An 18,472-nucleotide genomic window follows, 5' to 3' on the forward strand; every position below is an offset into this window, starting at 1 on the left:
GCCTATGTTGGGTTCTCATGTTGAATCCTCTACCTGGGTCCACAAGGCATGAAGCTGTAGATGGGCACTCTCTCTGTGTCATTTTTCTCTCATTCTCTCTCTTTCTCAAATCAATGAATAAATAATGATTTATGGAAATAAGTGTTTATTTTGGCACAAAATCATTGACATCTATGCCTATAAAATTCACAGAAAGGTTGTATTTAAAAAATAATAAAGATTTCAAAAACTTTGCAACACAATAAATTTTCTAATTCTATTTTGTGCTCTTTTGATGTACCCTCACATTCTTGACTTTTGTTAAATTCAAGTCTTTTAATGAACAACTGAATCTTTCAATATTTCATTGTATAGTGACTAGCTATTTTATTTATTCTCATTCTAGAATGACACCCAATAACCTGGAACATTTTCTAGTCTTAATTTTGCATCTACTTAATTCCTGACATATACTGAGCAGGGTTTTGGAAAGTATTGATTGACACATGCAAAAAAAAATCAGTACCTAAGTAAAATTTTACACTACCCAGGCAGAACTGGAATGCAGCTCAATATATCCAACATAAATTTTTTGTTTTACTAAAACAGAGCAACAGAACAATTAAGGGAAAATGTATTAAATTCATATTAACTTATTATATATTTTAATGTATTAAAATTTATCTCCCCTTTCTCTACTTCCAGTTTCATACAACTTTCTCCTTTCTTTATTTTTAAAGTTTTTTTTTTTTTTTTTAATCAGAAAATGCAATGCTACAAAGAGAGATGGGAAGAGAGAAAAGAGATGTCTTCCATCTGCTGGTTAACTTTCCTAAATGGTGACAACAGCCAGCATAGGGCCAGGCAGAAACCACTAGATTCATCTGGGTATCCCACATGAGTTCAGGTATCCAAGCACTTGGGCCATTTTCTTCTGCTTTCCCAGGCCTTAGTAGGGAGTTGGATCAGAAGAGCAATAGGGATATGAACCGGCACCCATATTGGGCATGGGTGTTGTGGACAATGTAGTTGCACCCAAACAACTTTCTTATGCAGCTATTTAGTGCTAATAGTTTATAATTTCGCAGGTTTTAAATTTGCAGCCTGTATCTTTTGTCATTATGAATAGATCTTCTAAGAAGACAAAGTTACTTAAAATTGAATAACCAGGCAACAGAAGTATGACAATTTCTGAATTGTTTTAGGAATTTTTCATTTTGAAAACCAGATTTTTAATATTTACCATTGATTACAATAACATTTGAGTGCTGATAATAATTAACTTAGAAAAAAATTAAAAATATATTTTTAAAAAGAATATTTACCTAAAATATTTTTTTCATTTATCTTTCTTACAAAGTGCTCAAAATACTGGATGTCCCTTTATTTTTATTTGGGCAGAAGAAATAACCAGAAATATTGAAAGTCTCAGCATATTTGGAAGAACATTTCTAGAAATGTGAAGCAGTCATGTAAAATTTTGTTTTTCATGTTTCTTTGAGAAGAATAGAAACAAAAATCCTCTTTTCCTTAACATTTCTGGGCAAATAACAGGGTACAGAAATAAGATTAGGAACTAAAAAGCAAAGTAAAATACAAATATAGCTGAAAATACCAGTCAGTCTCTTTCCAGTCACTTGACCTGGGCAATGTCCTTGGGCTTAGTTTCATTATTAATAAATTGAAGCAATTATTACTTTTATACAGATGTATTATGTGTTTTAAATGTGATTCTCTTTGTGGAAATGTGTTCTATAAAATTGTCATTGTTCCTATTAAACGACATTAAACTTGGGATAACTCCTGAAGAAAATATTACCTGTGGATCATTCCCTTTTTTTTTAATAACTAATTATTGATAGTTTAATTCCAGTGTGGCAATCATCATTGATCCATGAGGTGATTAAGTCAATAAATTCAATCATCCATCTGATTGGCCAATATCTATGTTATTATCCCATTTAATAAATCATTACCTTGGGTTTTAATAAAGCTTATTAATATACCTAAAACTTTAATATATGCCTTTGTCCTAGTTCTCATTTGAAAAGTCTATCATCTCATATTATTAAAATAGGAATGAGTTAAAGATCATTTAATTATTTTGTATTTCCTAAATTACTACAGAAACTGACACAAAATAGGTGTCAAATACATCTATAACTTAGATAACAACTTCATAACTTATTTATAGAAAGATACACATCATATAAATGTAAGTAATAACCAATTATTTATTTTTAAGATTTATTTATTTATTTAAATGTCAGAGTTAGGGAGAGGGTGAGCCAGATTTGGGTGGGCGGGGGGAGAGAGAGATTTCATTCACTGGTTCACTCTCCAAATGGCCACAATGGATAGTGCTGAAGCCACGAGCCAAGATTGTCATTTGAGTCTCCCACGAGGATTCAGGAGACCAAGGTCTTGGACCATCTTCTGCTCCCTCCTTTCATGCTTCCCTCAATCCACCTCCTTTCTTCCTTTGTTTTCTTTAACTTTTGCAGAAACATAATTTCAGTTTACTTATAATCATTGTCTTTACGTACCACTAAGCATAATATTCAACAAGCAAAAAGTAGAAAGATCACAGTTCTGTTGCAGGGCTAACAACAACAATAACAAGGCGTCCATTTGGTTCCTATACATTTTTTTTTTTATTCTACATTAACTTCACATATGAGAGAAAACATATTTGCCCTTTAGAGTATTTACTTTATGTTGCCTGTTACAAAACCATTGTCATCCCTCAGGCCTAAGATGGACTTGTGTTACACATTATTCCAAGGTGTGTTGTGTTGTGATGTAACAAGAAACCTCCACTTCTTGAGTTTATCAAATAATAACTCAAGTGGATTTTTAACCACTTATTAGTTTTTATGTGTCAAAATTTTTCAAGAGTGGGCTCATTATCATCAGAATGTTGTAAAAATTCTGTAACTTCTAAATATTTTATACCAATTACAATAGGTAAAATCAGTCATTTGAAAAAAATAAGGATAAAAGAATGGACAGTAACAAGCTTGAAATTATGAACATCATACATTACACACATCCTATTTTTCGTGCTGAGATACACCACTTGTGTTGAAAAGTAAATTTGTAGTTCGCTTAGCAGAGCAGAAAGCAATCCAACATGGATTGATAGAATATTATAAAAAACAGCATTCTAGCTGGCTAAAACTTCAAGAACAACATATTACCCAAACTGGTATATGACCAAAACACTAGGATTTAATGATTCTATATCATTTTTGTGTTTGTTTTTGTGAAAATTGCCCGAGGTTCTGTAGTTATTCCTATTTCACATTTGAAATATGTCTCCATTCTCCGTCAGAAGAAGCAAAAGATGCAGAGTTATGTAATGAAGCATGCGATAAATGCAAGAAAACACTCTCTGAGAGTTGGCAAAGATATCCTCTCTTATTTTTCTATATATTTCCTTTCCTGAAAGTGATATTATCAAAGATGATTCTGTAAATATCATTATATCATTAATGATGATATATAATATATATAATCATATAATGATGCAGATTCTGAAATTTTCTAAGCAAAAAACTATTTTTCTATACTTTTTATTTTTTCATTTTTAAGAAGGATAAAACTTATTCTTAAAGATTGTATGTACTCTGAATTGCTAAGTATCATGCCAGTTTTCCTTCAGTGCTGTCAGAATCATCATGCAGATCAATCTTTTAAAAGTATTCACACACACACACACACAACTCAATGCTGATGGGAGCAGTAAGACAGCATTGTTGAGAGGTAGAAGTCAACACTGCATAGGCTAACCTCCCCTTCCTTTTAAGAATCAATAACTCCAAACTGCCTATTGTGAGAAATTTTACTTGAGGATTTGTTGAGAACCTAGGCTGGTTCTTAAGGGACTATTATTCTAAGATGATAAAAATAGGAGATATATGAGAAAGAATGGCAGAGGATTCAAAATAATCTTGCTTGCTTTAAAGTAAAATAGTGGTTACCATAAATATAGCTCTGAATAAAACTGATCACCTATGAATGTTTCTTATTCATTTTTTAAATAAAATATCTCATTAAAGAACAATGTTTTTCATGTTTAATGCTCATGCTAAACACACGCAAACCATGGACAGATGAAGAAACAGGAAGACATTGTAGAATCTGTTCAATGAACCTAGAGAGGCAAGATGAATTATCTTGAGACTATCCCAAATTTATGCATGCTCAAAAAGGAGATAGAATAATAACTATCTACAGAGAAAAGCAATACTAGGAAACACTGTATGATCAATTAAACCAAAGGCTATACTTTGCTTATCTTAATTTGAAAGAGTCATTTATGTTAAAGGAACTCTGAACTTACTGCCTTTCATAATGAAAATAATATTTCTGAAGCTTTACTGCATTCTTGTGAAACATGGGTGGACGGGTCTGAAGGTCATTTTCTTTCAGCTCATTACAAATGACATATTTAACAGTTAAGGGTATCAGTCTGAACTTGAGGTTATGGATAAACTTCTTCTGGAACTTCACCTTAGACTCTTCTAGTTATTGGCTATATTCCCTCAGCAAGTTATTTGACTATTGTAATTCTCTTTTTCTGCCAAAATTTAAGGACTTCAATATTTGTGTCCTTGATTTGGAATGTAGTTTAAAATGAAGGTAATTTTTTATAAGATTCCTTATTAGTACAGATTAAATGTCAAAAATTTAATCAAAGGAAGAGTGGAGAATACAGTGCTGAGACTGGAAGCTGATGAGGCAGAGTTGCAATATTGCAAATCAATGTTCTCACTCTGAACCTGGACTCAGTGGATTTGAAACTGAAGATGTGAAAGGATATGATCTCTGTATGGAACTTCCTCACTACATGGTCCAGCTGTGAGTCACTCATTTTTATCTTAAAGAAATTGGAAAGCATGTAAAGATTGAGCATCATACATGAATGCATGGGATAAAGAGCCTGGTTATGGTTTCTATTCTTTTCTGCAAATGAATAGGCCCATAAAGTTGTATGAGATGTTGATTGAATGGTTGCAAAATTCTATTTGTTAAGAACATGTTTGGCTCTATAATTGACCTTGAGAACTAAAATACAGAACTGTTTAGGAAGTAAGAAGAAACTGTGATCATAGTGAGCCCTTATTACTGTGACAGTTTCCACGAATTTTGGTGTAAATGCAAACAATGTCCAACCCTATTTTCTAGCAAGCATTACTTACAAAGGAATAATATCTGAAATGGCCCTGTTTTGCAAATCATTTGTTTGTTTTATATTTTTGTTTTGAGTGTGTTTGTGAAGAGTCACTCACAATTCATTATGTTTTAGGGAATCCAGCATTTGAACACAGTGAAATTTAAGCACAGGACCCTTAATCCATATTTTAAATAAATGTATCAGATAATAAAAAAGTCATAATGATTGTTGGTGCTGTTTTTACTTTTCTCCTTCCCTTTTGTTTAATGCTTAGAGGGTTTTGTAAAACACTGTTCAATAGCAAAAGCTTTTTTGGTAAGATCTTGCTCACTGAAATAGTGTTATTGAGGGTTTTAAAATTTATTGTGTAGCCTAGGGTAGATCTTTTGGAGCCCTGGAGTTCTTGCTCCTTTGGTTCCATGTGGATACATGACCTGCTTCTTGCTTAGGTAGACCCCAGCCCATTCACAGTCAAAATTTGTTTTAAAATATTCAGTTTATCCTGACTCAAAGGGAAAAATACCATCTAGTTTATCTCCAAAGTTTCCTAAAGAACTTTGGGCTTGATGGGCTTTGTACTTTCTCCTATTTCTCAGATTAGAATCATAACAAAGATAAATTAATTGACAATGAATTAGTCGGAAAAAAAAAACACTCCCCTAAATCCTAGTAGAAAATATAAAAGGAATTCAAAATCCAAAAGACAATACAGAATATTATTTTACACCAAAGTCACTTTTTTTGAGCAATTAAATCTTAGCTATTAAAGCAGTTGACTTTTTTTTAAACATAAGAAATACCAAATGATATTTTTCTTTATAACTCATTTCAAGATAATAATTTTTACCTTCTATTATTTAGTGCATTACCTTGAGTGCTTGATCCTTGTGTAGGGGGGTTGTGTATGTGTCTCTGTGTTGTGTTTATATATGTGTGTCTGTTCAAGTAGAGAAGACCTATTATTATCAAAAGACCAACAGCACTAAAGGATTGAATCGGTGACCTGAAGGTTAAATTCCACAGCGGTAATCACTAAGCTGTTCACCATTTGAGTTGCAATAAAAAGATTTGGACTGCTGACATCTGGTACCTCCCCATCTCAAATCTTTTAAACTGTTTGTGATAAAAGCTTTTATTCAGGAATTGAACAAAACTCTAGGTGCGTGTCACTTAAAGATCTGGAAATTTCTTGCAAGGTACGCTGTCTATAAAGATGTACAGAACACACTTTTACTGGAGTAAAATGTTAAACCATACTTTTTCAACTTTACACTCCTTTTCTTGACCTATATAAATGGTATGAAGTGTTCTCATGCCAAATAATCAAGTTTCACACTATTTTGAAAGTTTCCTCAAAAATATTTGCTTTAAATTTCAGCAGCCTATGTAAAATAACAATAAAGATCAAATAAACAATAAAAATCAAATATATCAATTAAATATTGAGTTATAATCAATGTTTTCCTTATTTATATTTATAGCTAAAATAATTCCTAACATCCTTCATCAATTAATTTCTGTAATTCTTTACAGAAAATTGTGGGATAACTAGAGCTTCTATCTATAGCATAGAATATATTTTAAGAACAAATAGAAGAAAGGAGTTCCACGACTCCAATCATAAAGAAGGGAATGTATATTACCCTGATTTAAACAGTACATATTGTAGACTGATAGTAAAATGTCACAGTAGAGTGAAAAATGAACAATTATTAATAAATAAATGTTTTACTAAGAATAAATTATTGTTTACTAATAATAGGTGATAATGTCAACAAAAATCATGAAACTTCAGAGTGCATTTATCAGTTTTAAGTGAAAATTAATTGCTAAAATCAATTCACATTTCACTATTAATATTTTATGATGTTAGAAGGATTTGCTGTTAGAATATCTTATAAAAAATAAAAATATGTAGCAATAAAAGGTGTAATCCAGAGATAATTTTCCTATAAAAAATTCACAAAGTTTTACAGCTTTCAAAGCTGTTTCTTCCATTTCCCTAAGGGAGAGGGGTGCGACACTTTAGGTGTTTTGACATAAAAGAACTGATGCCAAAATAAACAAACAAATAGAAACAAAAATTCTTGAGGGACAAAATGTATACATGTATAAATTAAGATCACAAATGGGAGCATATAATGCATATGTCAATTACAAAAAGGTCAAGTGGGAGATGATAATTCTAGCTCTTGGCATTTTATGAGATATTTAATAGTATAATGTGTATAGGTTGAATTCTTTAAATCCTTTAACGTTTTATTACATAGTGGTTATATAGGTATTTGCATAGGACATACAAATATCAATCTTAGCCTCAAAGTGTTTTCTTTTTAAGGACATAGAGAAACTTCATTTAATTTTGTACTAAAAGGTCGGTCTAGTTTTTTTTTTTTTTTACTGCTATTTTGTGATGTAAATAAATTGAACAATTGAGCTAGAATTAAAAACTAAATTAGTCTAAAAAAATCTTTCCCTCGTGTAGTTGTTGCAGTTATAGAATGAGATTTATACAAAAGCCTTTTGTAAACTGAGGCAGTTTGTGTGCTTAATGCTATTTTTGTTTTGATTAAGTAACTCAGTTAGGAAGCAAGACATGTTGCAGAGGGGTAGTAAAAATGCAATGTAGAGACAGGCAGAGAGGCAAACACTTTCCCATCAAAGATGAAAGGTAAATGCTCCATGGAAAAGCTGTGCCCTGAAGGACTCCTATTTACATTTAGCTTCAGAGAATGATCACCATTAGGAAGATTACTCTAGGAGAAAGTTATTCAAGTGGAATTTTGAATGAGATAAAGAATTATGACCTACTTCATATGGGGAGGACAGAATTACATTTGAAATAATATCATGTTCAAAGGGCCGAGAGAGCAAATCTAGCAAGCCCTGGGTAGGGAATGGCATGCAAATTGGCATGGCTTGATATAAAGAGGCCTTATGTATTTTGAGAAATGGCTAGAAACAAAAAAAAAATAGTAAGAGTTGATTCATATTAATTTATGTTTTTTTTTTCTATTTGAGCAATTTGGCAAGCATCTGCATAATAATAATAGGTAATCAAAAAGTAAAATACAGTACTCACTATTTGCTTTCCTAGAGATATAGAGGAGTTTCAGCATATCTGGAAAATATATTTCATAGGCATAAGAAATCAGGAAATTCATGAATTCCATACAATTAAAGAAAGGAAAGGAAAATATCAGAGTAGGAGGAAAAGAAACAGGGATCCTTTAAATGTAGACCTTTGAAACTTTTTCCTCTGAAGTCAGTGATGGTCCTCATACAAGCTACACTATTAGGTCTTCTCAAGTGCTCCCTCATTCGCCATTCTCACTGAATTTACTATGTGGTTTGGACTGGAGGATGGCAGGTGCCCATTTCCTAGATAAAATTTGATGCTTGGTTGAATATCAGTATGATTCTTGGATTAAGAGTCATCTCACTCACACTCAGCTGTTTATTAACAGTAGTCACTTTTTCCATAGAAAAGGATTCTATCTTTGGCTCCTTAGATTAGTGTTCTCCCTATTTCCACTCACAGCATCCATGAAGCTATACAGCTCAATCTCCTTTCAAGGAAGAACCTGCCTATCAGCTGTGAAGAGTGAGGTTAATTGACACTATTCTCCTGCAGGCCTTCTAGATGCTCCCAAGTATTGGAGCCGAGGTCAAATTGCCTCAGGCAGTTACTGAGTGTGATGGTTATTAGGTATTCATCATTTCTCCCCTTTGTGACTCTTTTATGGGAATTATTATTTTTTAATTTAATACTTTAATTTTTAATTAGTTTTTAACAGATTCAATGTAGATTATGGATACAATTCTAAGAATATAATGATATGCACTTCCTCCTTCCATCCCTGCCTCTGCCTCTCTCCCTACTATCCTCCTTCCTTCTCCTTTTACTTTTTAGTTTATGAGATAACATTTTAAAATTACATTACAGTAAAAAGTGTTAATACTTCACTAAGAAGTTTAACAAGTAAAAAGCAAAAAGATGCTAGTTTAACTGGAATATAAACAAAAAGTATAGTGAACAGTTGAATGGAAAATGACCATTTCACCCATATACAGTAAATTTTAAAGTAATAACAGGTCATTAAAACTACAGTAGTATAATATTTTAACCATTGGTTATGCAAAGGTATAAAACAAAGATTTTCAAAATTATAACTGCATGCATACTGATACACCTTGACATTTCTTTTTTTCTTTTTTTTTTTTAATTTTAGCTCCCACATATAAGGGAAAACATGTGGTATTGGTCTTTATGGGTCTGGCTTATCTCACTCAACATGATTTCCTCCAGTTGCATCCATTTTGCTGCAAATGGTAGAATTTCATTCTTTTTTACAGATGAATAATATTCCATTGTGTATATTTACCACTTTTTTGAATTCATTCTTGTGATGGTTGACACTTTGATTGATTCCAAATTTTGGCTATTGTGAACAGTGCTGCTATAAACATGGTGGTGCAGGTATCTCTTTGATACCATGTGTTCAAGTCTTTTGGGCACATACTGAGGGGTGGAATTGTTGAACCATATGGCATGCTTATTTTTAGTGTTTTTGTTTAAATCTCCACACTTTTTTCCACAGTTTATGCACTGATTTACATTCCCACCAACAGGATATAGGTGTTCCCCTTTCTCCGTATACTTGCCAGCAATTTTACTTTCTGTGTTTTGGATTTTAGCCATTTTGCAGGGGTGAGGTGTTCTCATTATAGCTTTGATTTCTGTTTCCCTGATAGCTAGTGATGTTGAGCATTTTTCCATATATTTCTTGGTCATTTGTAATTCTTCTCTTGAGAACTGTCCACTGAAATCCTCTGCCCATTTATAAACTGGATTTGTTGTTGTTCCTGAGATTGTTAAATTGCTGATATATTTGGGATGTTAATCCTTTGTCAGATAGGTGGTTTGCAAATAATTTTTTCCCATTCTGTTGTGTGTCTCTTTACTCTATTGACATTTCTTTTGCCATGCAAAAGCTTCGGAGTTTGATATAGTTCTATTTGTTTACTTTCATTTTTGTTGCCTGTGCTTTGGGGGTCTTGCCCATGAAATTATCCCCTATACCAATGTTTTGGAGCACTTCCAACTACATTTTCTTCCAGCAACTTCATGGTCTCAAGTCTTAAATATAGGTCTTTGATTCATCTTGAGTTGATTTTTTAAAATGGTGAGAGGTATGGATCTTTACATTCTTCTACATATATACATATGGGATACTTTTTTGTAAAGCTCCTGTTTGGGCTTACTGAAAATCTCCCAGAGCTGGCTCACTAAATGAGGCTCTTCCTGCTAATTTTATTATCTTCTTCCTCTCTTTATATGATGTCAAACTTCACTAAGGTTTCCAGGTTTGTTTGTTTGTTTTTGTTGTTTTTTGGTTTGTTTTTTTCAGTGCTACCTACTCCTCTCCCTCTCCTGTTTGTCATTTATATTTCCTTCAATTTATATCTTGGAAGTTTCACTCTGCCTTGGCATTTGAAGAACAACTGAAAAACTTTCATAGTTCCAAATGACAAGGAGTTACTGAAAATTATTGTGGAATATATATATATATATATATATACTATATATATATATATTTATATAAAAGAATATATAGATGAATGGATGGATGTATACATGGACCAGAAAAGTAGTAACAGGTGAGAGTGAAGTTATAGGGGCTGGTGCTGTGGCATAGTGGGTAAAGGAATTTCCTGGAGTGTTAGCATCCCAAATGGGTGCTGATTCAAGCCTTGGCTGCTACACTTCTGATCCAGCTCCCTGCTAATTTGCCTGGGAAAGCAGTGGAAGATGGTCCAAGCTCTTGGGCCTCTGCACTAACGAAGGAGACTGGGAAGAAGCTCCTGACTTCTGGATTTGGATCAGTCCAGCTCCAGGATTTGCAGCCATTTGGGAAGTGAACCAACAGATGGAAGATCTCTTTCTCTGCCTCTGCCTCTCTGTAACTCTGTCTTTCAAATAAATAAATAAATCTTTTTTTTTTTAAAAAAGAGTGAAGTTTTAAATGTGAAAAATTAAGGGACAAATTAGCTTACTTTCTAAATTTGAATTCCTTCCATTAAAAGTATCCTTTCCCTATTATTAATGCACCACATATTTTTGAAGGAGGAGAAATAATTCACAACATGAAATATCATGGAAAAATTGTGTGTGTTTGTATATAATATATATCAGTATCTACTACATATATATATATATATATATATATATATATATCAGATATCATTTCCCCTACCATTTGGAACTTACAGCATACATAGAAATGTGTCATATTATATGAGGTATAATTTAATGCATCCCACAAATATGGAAGTAAATGGAAACTCTGAATGTTTGAATGGCAAAACTGAGACAGCTAGCAAAGGGCAATAATGGAGTTTCTATCTTCCTTTTGTTCTTTTTGTTCTTAAAGATTCAATCGCAACTCTCTTACTAAAGCACTTTTCAGTGCTTTATGTTTAAAGTTAGGAATTAGTCAGAATAGATAATACTAAAATATAATTATGTCCATACTGTGTCAACTTTCATTTACCAGACTAAATGAACTTTCTCATCTGTTAAACAGTTGTAGTGAAAAAAGATCTTATTTCCTTCATTCTCAGCTAGTAACAGTTCTGAGTCATTTTCATTTAGTGCTAAATTTTTTGTGATTTTTCTCCTACATACATTGTTTCTATAATGAGATAAATGCTGATTTTTATCACATTTCCACTTCAAATAGCCCAAGATAAAAGTTTTAAAAGAAAAATTTATTTTGGAATACTGCACTACCCAAACACACACTGAGAAATTAAAGGACAGCATGATGGATGACGGTTGTCTCCAAGGGAAAGAGTCTCAGCATTAATGTAATTACACAAATGCTCATTTTATTACATCCTGCATCCTGGATTTTTGAACAGATGCAATAAACGGTCAATTACTTCAGTGACTGGTAACACCAAGTAGCGAATACGACCAAATCTGGACAGTGTTTCTCTAAACAGACCTCTTCAAGAAAAGGAAGCTGTTTGCCCTATCTATTATTTTTCCATTAATCAGATGCCAATTGACTTGGGAAGAACTGTGTTGGCTGTCTAACTCAACCTGATTGCAGCAAAGCCACCAAGAAAACCAAAGCGCTTTTCCCTGTCTTGAATCCTTGATAAATCAGTAAGTCAGGAAACATAGCCTTGTGCATGATACAAATGTGCCATAGTTATTCCATGTTGTCTTAGACTGACACTTAAAATCTGGGGAGATAAATTGATTTAAATAATGCTGGAGACTGGTGTGTTCATTTTCAGAAGCACTTCCTGTTTTTTACCTCTGATTGTATTTGACTTTAAAAATAGAAAAAGTCAATTGAAAGCCCTGATGATGAGAGGATGTTTACTGATTGCAAACAAGAGATACTGGTGTGGTCTCTGTTTCTGTGAGTAGCACAGTATGTTTATCTCTTCATGCACCGCCTCCCTTACGTTGGAAAATTTTATGTTCTTCCAAAATAGTCACAGATGGTGGCAGGCAATTACATGATAGTAGGTTTTCCTGAGCAAAGTCTTAGAATGCCAAACCTTAGCCACTGACTCGCTGAGTGATTCACCTTGAAGGGCCATTTTATTTGATGTTCTACGACCCAGAGCCTTGACATGGCTATAATTCCTGGAGACTCTCATGGCACCGGGAATCTGTCATTCATGGCAGCAGTAAGTTGGCTTAGACTATATTATGTCACATTCTTCTCTCTTGTGCACTCACTCTTTTTTTGAAAGCTATTTTATGAAAGAAAAGACATCATTGGGCACAGAATAAAGGTATTATCAAGTCTAAGCCTTATCCAGTTATAAGATCTGTATATTTTAAGAAAGTTAAGTCAGAGAACATGATTAAAATCAATGTTAATTTATTTTGAGCATGCTAATTTGAATAAGTGATAAATGATATCAAAGCTGACAACATAAATGTGTCATGCTTTAATGTTCCTATCTGGAGAGTGCATGCAAAGCCAAACTCATTAGGGGTGCTTTTGCTTACAACAATAGTTTCATTTTTATAAACAATTATAGGGAGCTACTGAATAATTTTAAATGGAAGAATAAATTGATTAACCAAAAGAAAAATGGGGTACTTTGCTGTAATATAGTTAAGCATTTCCCAAAGTAGTTTATGGTAGATGGATTTTAAGGAAATAAAAAATCATTCACTTAATTATCTTAATTAAGCATAGCATTGTGTTTGCTGCTGGGGTGTGATAAGAAGAGGGTAAGTAATGCTTTTGGCCTTGAATATAAAATCTAGATGCCAAAGCAATATATACATTACATTGCCAAACTCAAGCAAAAAAGCTAATTCAGTATACCTATTGGTCAAGAAGGGCTTTAAAAAGAGGGTGGGTTTTGAATACAGAAAACAAAGGAGAGATCGTCAAATAATGATAGAGACATGAAATCTTGTATTAATATTGTAGGGGCACACACAACCAGAAACACACACACACCCATGTGGTTGTCCCAGAAGAAACTCACGGTTCCTGACTTTGGCCTGGAATAGCTCCAGTCGCTGCCCCCATTTAGAGTGTGAACCAGCAGATGGAAGATTTCTCTCCCTCTTTCTCCCCTCTTCCATCCCTCCTCTCTCTCTCTCTGCCTTTCAATAAATAAATAATACTGAAGGTGCTCTTCCCTGGCTCTTGATTACCTGAAAGAAAAGTAAGGCTAAGATCACACACAACATCAGTTAGGCCTCATTTGCGGGCCAATGTTTTAATCACCTCTATGTAATAATAATTATTAAAAATGCAACTTGCCTGTAAAATTGGCTTGAACATTGGAAAAACATGGGTTTATAAAAAACAGTGACTACTCAGGTTGTAATCTGTGGAAGGAGTTAGCATTAAACTGCAATTTGGTTTAGACCAGAAGCAGCATGCATAAGAATTGGAGGAATTGGGTATAGTATCCAGTTCTATCTTATCCTAAATAGGTAATCTTGAAAATTTTATTTAATCTCTCATTCTTTCCCATATATATTGAGGATAATAATCATTGTTCTCTCATAGGTTTGTTCTAAGTTTAAATTGGATAATATGTTTAAAGTTTTGGATAATATCTGGGTCATATATATGTGTGGCTTCATATGTCTTTATAAAATGAAAATAGAATTCAGGACTCCTGTGCCAACATAAATATTATGAATCTCCAACAGAAAATGAGTTGTGCTCTATTCCTTAAACTTAGCTGTCCATAAAGTGTATTTCTGGATTACCAGACCATGAATACCAAGAGTTTTGTTGTACTAGTCTACAAAATACAGGGAATGGGATTCAAGCAACATTGCCTTTTGGTTTTCTTCCCAAATTGATATTCTAGAAATCCATGTGAGGAGACAATAAAAGTAGCAGAGGCGGCACCATTAAAGGAATGTGATGAAATCTCAAGTAACTTTCTACAGTTGGTACTAATGCCTTTTTTTTACCATCCTTGATTTTTTTCTGTGCATCCATAGAATTAAGAGTTCTCAATTTCTAGTTTCTTATAGTAGACCTACTTATTAAGGGCTAATGATCAGAGTATCAAAAAGAATGTTTTTTCATATAAGTTAAAGCTTTACAGCTTTTACAAATGAGGCTTTCTCAGGCAGGCTCTGCCATGATCTGTGTTTCCCTGGCATGTTCAATGGGCATAAAATATTCCAAAGCATGGATGTCCAATGAATGACTAGTATTTACTCATGGAGCTTGATGGCTATATGATATCCTACTGATCGTCCACCAGTAATAAAAAAATTACAAGAAACTTAGCACATAAAAAAGAATAAATGGTCCCCAGGATGAAGGTGAATTTATTCTATGACAATCTGGTTGACACAAGACTACTATTTAGATTTGCTGAGTTTCGAGAAAAAATTATGTAGTTTTGACAGTTGGAATATAGAAGAGAGTAAAGTGCATTGATGAAAACCAGATTATTAAGATAGGAAAAATAAGAAGTTTAGAAGAAATTTCAGTAAATGATTTATTCTAAAAAGAGTGTTAATGTAGAATGGAAATAATCTGGATGTTTTAATTAGGGTCACATGACAAGTTCAACATCAGTATGAATTTGGCCAGTACATACTTAAAACTTTGGGTAACCATTGCATGTAAAATACTATGTTGAGATTTGTATAAACAACTATCCATTGTTTGAAATGCAATTTTCTTTTCTCCACGGCCCACCTCCCCCCCACCTCCTCCCCACCCCCCACGAGAAAATGATTCTTTTGCTTTGAGTGAATTTACCTCGAGTTGTAAGAATCACGTCCATTTTTGTCACTGCTTTTAGATCATCACATTTTATGCTCTGATTAGGGTAGATTTATGAATGTAGGTGAGAAGTGCTGTAATAGCAAGAATAGAGTAGCCTATGGTGGTCATGTATTATATTTAGACAACGTTTTGTCAAAGTTTCAGGGACATATTGCATTTACTCTTCATCAATGTCAACTTCATTGTCTTCATGTTCTCTGATGACACAAAGTCATATATCATTGTTACACTGACCCCTAGAATATTGTTTGCTCACCAGGCATTACTCTGAAAGTAAGATTGTCTTACCTACTGGGATTGGTGCAGGTGTGTGAATTTGTTGGTTACTTTTTCATAGGGTGTCAAAAGTCTTAAATGATGAAAAAAGGTGAAGAGTCTTTTTTTTTTCTTTTGTTACCTTGATTTACTCTGTATTTCTCCCAATAGTAATTTCGATATCATTGGTAATTTTGACTATATGGATTCAAGGATGACTCATTAATTTTTTGAATTCAAGAATTTAATTAGCAAGTGAATTCTATTTCTGTATTACATGTTTGTGCCAAATCTGCTTAATAATCACATTGTCATTCAGAATACTTAATTATTTTCATACATTTTATATAGTGTTTACACATATATATATAAATTTATATATGTATAGAGTATATAGTAATAATGAATGTTTCCCTTCTGTGATAATTTGAAATGTACAATAGTTAGACCCAATGGAACACAAGTCTCAAAAGCATTAGAACTGAGAAAAGAAGATTGGGCTCCCTTGTGAGTGTAGCATATAGTATAGGGAGAAGTGTAGAAGGAAACAAAAGCTATTATTTATATTGGTAAGGTATATTCACATGTTTTTATTCATAAATCAGCATGTGCTTTTTTCTCACTTAGTAACAGAACTACCAATACCTAACAGTACTTATTTTACAATTGCCCAAGAAGTAGTTACCTTCATTTAACAATCCTTGGATCTGAGCCCTAGCTGAGCTATCTGTGATTGTTGAGTAGGGTTTCATTCCAGATAGTTTCACTTGGGTTATTAAAATGTATATTTTTCCAGGAAACAGATTTTTTTCTCAATAAAAGGCTGAGAATTTGTGACTCTCATAGGCAAGGCTTTCATTTCTTTATCTAATGTAGGAATTTGGAAAGATTATAACAGTATAGATAAGAATGAGTGCTGTATTAGGTATCAGAAAAGTAATATTGAACTTTATCATAAACCAGTTTTAGATATGAATGGCAATCATACTGGACTTCAGTGTCCTTGTTTATAATCTAAACAAACTGAAAAATGTATTACTTTAATGTTTTTTACAGTAGGGTACATCTGCATTAGGCTGAACTGGAATTGGCAAACCAGGAAAACTTGTGTGATTTAGAAACACAACACTCCTGATGCCCATGAGTATGCAGAAATGAATTTGTCAAAAGCACCATTTGGACGCTGATTAAATGCAAAGACAATGGTCCTAAACTATACAGCTAAACTATTCATAATTCTCAAGTTTCCCAAAGATGTTCCTACAAATTTGATATTGCCTTAAATTCTGTTTGGAGAATGTGTTAATCTCAGAGCCCAGAAAAAAAATCTAGATTCTGAAACAAACCATGAAAGATTTGAGAAGAGAAATTATTTTCATTATGAATTTTCACTTTTTAAGGTACTTAGAAAAATAGAAAATTATAAGGCATTTATAGAAAATTGCAGACAAGAAAGAATTGAGTGAAAATTAGAGAATCATGTTTGGTTTTTTTATTCAGGAAAATAAACATCGCTTTTATAGAGAATGTTCTGCTTGAATCAAGGCTCTATGCCTCCTTTTATAGAAAACTGAGCAAGAAAACACAACAGAAAGATAAGAAAAGAAAAAAAAAAGTTAGGAAGGGAGGAAATGAGGGGAGGAATAAATGAGTGGAGGAGAGAGGTGGATAGAGGGAAGGGATGGAGGCAAAGGGGGAGAAATTGAGGTAGTCCTTCCTTTTATTAAAATAAATGTGATTTTAATTTTTCACACTACATCTCAGTGTGAAGACAATTGACCTTTCCTTTTACCAATTCAAAAATATTTCATTATATATATATATATATATGAATAATTAGGGCAGGATGAAAATCACATTTTATACTCTGCTAAATATTTGCTTAACTAAAATATATCCATTAAGAAGCATTACTGAGTTTGCTCTATTCAGAACACAGCAAAAGGCAGAATGCTATAGTGTTCAAAGATTATTGTGGTGTGTTGCATTTTGAATTCCCAAGATAGTATTTTTTCCACAAATGCCCTTCTTAAGCACAGCATATACTCTGAGGGACCCTATAAGAATTTAAATGAGAATTCTTCTGAAGAAATAGTGTTGCAGAGTATTAACATTTAAACCTCTACTAATCCCTGTATAGCACCAAATATCTTTTCTTTTGAATCTGGATACTGTATTATGCACAAAGAAAGCAAAACTGAACAAGTAGCTTGGAAGGCATAAATATAAGGCATTTGGGTAATTATAGATTTCTAGTCATGTCAACACAATGAAGGTTAGTCTAGCTGTAGGATTTCTTATAAAGATTTTTTATAAACTCTGGTTTTTCTGTGGCATGTAATCTGAAAACTACTTTTTAAAACTAAGCTGAAAAATGTCACTAAGATACTTTAATAAGAATTATATAATTATGTTCTAATACCTTTAGGGAGATTAATTTCAAAAATTATAAAGTTTTGGCCATTTAATAAAAATAAATTACAGGATATTTAATACCTTATGTATATGCTTTTTCCTATAACTCACAATTGGGTTCTTTTTCTGTAATTTAATCTAAAGATTAAATTATAATAGGTCTTATTTTATAAAGTTCTCTGGGAACTGCTTATATTTTACTACATAAAGTATATAAATATATTATTTAATATTTTTGAAAGAAGCTATTCAGCATATGCTTATTTCCTCCTCCACTTAATATAGTATTATGGTTCAGAGGGAACCTTATAACATCAGTATTTTAATTTCATAT

Source organism: Oryctolagus cuniculus, chromosome 2 (genome assembly GCF_051225735.1).
Source record: "Oryctolagus cuniculus isolate XC-2025 breed Fujian yellow rabbit chromosome 2, ASM5122573v1, whole genome shotgun sequence".
Lineage (NCBI taxonomy): Eukaryota > Metazoa > Chordata > Mammalia > Lagomorpha > Leporidae > Oryctolagus > Oryctolagus cuniculus.